Source organism: Triticum dicoccoides, chromosome 6B, assembly GCF_002162155.2.
Source record: "Triticum dicoccoides isolate Atlit2015 ecotype Zavitan chromosome 6B, WEW_v2.0, whole genome shotgun sequence".
NCBI lineage: Eukaryota > Viridiplantae > Streptophyta > Magnoliopsida > Poales > Poaceae > Triticum > Triticum dicoccoides.
This window is the reverse complement of record NC_041391.1, coordinates 34,626,653-34,630,544: the sequence shown is the minus strand read 5'-3', so window position 1 is coordinate 34,630,544 and position 3,892 is coordinate 34,626,653. Positions and strand designations below refer to the sequence as shown.

The 3,892-nt window shown below is 47.1% G+C and overlaps 1 protein-coding gene across 1 annotated transcript in view; it reads left to right on the top strand.

Moving 5' to 3' along the window:
• Nucleotides 1–3,892, top strand: part of LOC119320648 — a 19,810-nt gene that overhangs the window by 13,920 nt on the left and 1,998 nt on the right. The gene's annotated exons all lie outside the window — the stretch shown is intronic.

Genomic DNA, 3,892 nt, shown 5'->3' with positions numbered 1-3,892 from the left:
GAAAGAAAAAGAAAAGGAAAGGAAAAGAAATGAAAAGAAATGAAAATAAACAAAAGAAAAAGAAAAAGAAAATAAACAAAGGAGAACATTTTTTAAAAAGAAAAAGAACAATAAACAAAAAAAGAAAAGAAAAACGAAACAGAAAAAGAAATGAAAAGAAATGAAAATAAACAAAAGAAAAAGAAAAAGAAAATAAACAAAGGAGAACATTTTTTAAAAAGAAAAAGAAAAAGAAAAAGAACAATAAACAAAAAAAGAAAAGAAAAACGAAACAGAAAAAGAAAGGAAAAGAAATGAAAATAAAAAAAAGAAAAAGAAAAAGAAAATAAACAAAGGAGAACATTTTTTATTGTTCGCGACATGACAAATTGGAATTTCCTCCCTCTCCGTGACGCCGTCGTCTGCCGCCCCGTCTCGCGCTCTACCGCGACACCCTCTCCCACCCCTTCCTCGCCCCCTCCTTTTGCCACCGCCCTTTCGCCACCGCCACCGCCACCGCCCCCCTTCTTCACTTAATTAATTTGTTTTTACTACATGTTTTCAGGACTGACATAATGGCGGACGATAGAGCTGACCCGATTATGGACAACTATGATCCGGACGGTGAAGCACATATGTTCGGCATCATAAACGGCGATATTCTATATGTGCCGACCGGAGAAGAAGAAGATGATATCTCTTCTTATCTGAACCTTGACGGTGAAGATGAAGGGCGCCGTCAGCAAGATGATGCCGAACAAACGTCGATAAACGACGATCTTCAAATGGAAGTAGCAACCACCTCCGGCACCGAGGTATATATATACATTGAGCCTCTGGTGATATAAACTAACTGATTTGAATAAATATGTGTGTACTAACGCGCGCGACTCTTTCTTATTTTAGCCCTCGGCCGGATCGTCGAAACAATCGCGTACGTCGTCAAAGCGTGGCGCAACCAAGACGATGAAACAAGGAGAAACATGCACCATCGAGGTTGTCGACAGTGCAACCGGCAGGCCGCTGGAGCCCCGCAAGAACGCCACCAAGTTTGTCAGCCAATGCGGAGCCATTGTTAGAGACAACATCTCGATCACCGTCCAGGAGTGGAATGAGCCAAAGAAGGCACGAATTGATGGTTTCACTTTTGTCGATAAGAGAACAAAAAAAGATTGCTTCAAGAAGCTTATGGAACATTTCGTTCTACCTCCGGAATACAACAAATTCGATGAGGAGGGTAACAAGATTGAGGAAAACAAGGAGAGGAGGAGGCTAGTCAAACAGTTCGCTCTTCATAAGATGGCCGACGCATTCCGGAAATTCAAGCAAAATCTAGCCCATGACTTTGTCAAGCAGAACAAGACTCTGGATTTCAAAGGACAATATGAGAAACTGAAACATGATTGGCCAGAATTTGTGAAGCAAAAGAAATCGGAGCAGTTCATTCAAATATCGAAAAAAAATAAGGAAAATGCGGCTAAGAAGGAGTACAATCATGTTATGGGGCCAGGAGGGTATCGCATTTGGGTGCCTAGGTTGGAGAAGATGGAGAACGAGCTGAGGGCGCGAGGAATCCGTCCAGGTACGGAGGGATGGGACCCAAGGGCCAAAAGCTGGTGGTACGGGCATGGGGGAACGCTGAACCCGGAGACAGGGGAGTGTGTTTACCGGGGCAAATTAATTAAACCCACCCAAGCCCTTATTAACGCAATGAGGGATGCTCAACAGGGGAAGATCAAGTTCAACAGAGAGAACGACGCGCTGACAAAAGCCCTCGGGAATCCTGAACACGGAGGACGTGTACGAGGCATGGGGCACATTCCGTGGAAAATAGGGTCCCCCCAGAACGATGACCCGTACGGTTACAGAAGCCGTAAGAGAAAGATGGATCGGGAAGCAGATGTTGTGGCGCGGTTGGCATCGGAAATGGATGTGATGAAGAAAACCATGAGTGTACTAGTAGCCGAAAGAGATGCAGCTCGGGTGCAGCATGAAGATCATCCAGCGGATCTCGGAAGCCAGCAGCGGAGAAGCAGCGTGGCTTCCACGGAGGCCCCACCGGCTGGTGCAGATGCACCGACGATCGAAATTACTGCACCGGAGCCTCTGGTGGTCGAAATTACTGCACCGGAGCCTCTGGTGGTCAAAATTACTGCACCGGAGCCTCCTCGCTACCCCGTGGACGATATAAAGGAGATGAAAGAATGTCATCTGTATTATCCTATCGGGAACATGTCCATGAAGGTAGCCATCGGCAGTGCTTTACCATGTTTACCTGGAGCACTCCACCACAACAACCCCATTCAAGATGGCTATGCTCGTGTCACGGTGGAGGACATAGTCCAAGGGTTTGAGGACCTGGAGATTGACATTGCTACACCTGAAGGGGAGAAAAGACTTGGAGATGTCAAGCGCCATTTCATTCTATGGCAAAAGAAGTTTATCAAGTTTCCAGGCGAGGCGCCAAGGACAACAAGTCCACCCCCCTACGGTGGTGGTGGTGGCGGTGGCGGTGGTGGTGGTGGTGGTGGTGGTGGCGGTTCACCTACACCTCCGTCACGTCAGCCGACGCCGCCCCCCAGTCCACAACGTCCGGCGGGTGATCAGCCGCCGCCCCCCAGTCCTCGTCCGGCAGGTGATCAGACGCCGCCCCCCAATCCACCTCCGGCAAAGAAGCAGAAGCAGTCCTGGATTATTAACCCGGACCCTTATGTACCTAAGACCACAAAGGTACCGGAGCCATCACTGAAGCCTCTCCCCACAAGGTCTTGGGAACGTAGTGCCGAGGAAGTCGACGCGGCCGCGGCTGCTGATGTGGAGAAATGGAAGGCGGACTGCAAGAAGAAAACAGAGCCCGAGCCCAAGCTAGTATTTTCTGATGAGCAAAAGAAGTGGGCTAAGTCATTTTTGAGCACACCGTCCCAAGCCGCGAAGAATCTGCCTAACGACTATGCACGTGAACTTCGCAGGCAGGCACTCATGTTCAAGGAGAACAAAGAGCGGGAGAAGGCCGAAAGTAAAAAAAGCGGGAAACAAGTTGCCCAGCTCGGGGAACAAAGTAAACAATCGATTGCCCCGCTTATAGTGGAAGCCTTCTGTCCGGATGCCCCCGAGATCATACAAGCTGCGGCAGCACAGGGATTGACTGTAACGAGTGCCAGAGAACAAGCGGCCAACTTAGGTATTACTCTTCGTGAACTGTTAGGCCTTGATGAGGCGCCAGTGAAGGAGGTAGTAATTACATATGTCAAGAATGGGCCTCTCGTCGAGCCTGCGCAGGAAAAGGATCTACCTCCACAAATGAAAGGTCTGCTGAAATGGTACAAGGGTTACATAAAAAATAAAAACGCCAAAGAATATATTTATGCGGAAGTTAGACATGAGCATCACTTCAAACATTACTATGTACAAATTGAACTGAGTGAATTGTTCCAGCTTTTCAATCTGCGCGAGCTCGATAAATCTATCATCAGTTCCTACGTTCTGTAAGTGATTTATTAATTTCTACCCCATCTCGTTCATATTGCCTGCACTATATATATGTCCTAACTATATTGTTGTGTCCGCTATTATACATGCAGAATGAAGATTAAGGAATGCAGAGTAAGGAACATCCATGATGTTGGGTTCATTGACCCACACATCGTTAATGGACATGTGTTGGAGCGTTACCCCGCCGACGTGGAGGCAGACCTGTGGCAGTTTCTTACAAAGCAGGAACTCAAAAGTGATATTCTATTTCCTTACCATTTTGAGTGAGTGTTTCTGTCTTGAGCACATTCTCTTTTGTTTACTCCATGCATGGTATGTGGCCGGCTAATCGATGAGTTATGCATGACGTACTGTGCATGTATCGTGTCCGCAGGTTCCACTGGATTCTGCTAGTAATTAAAGTTAACACCTCAGAATGTCT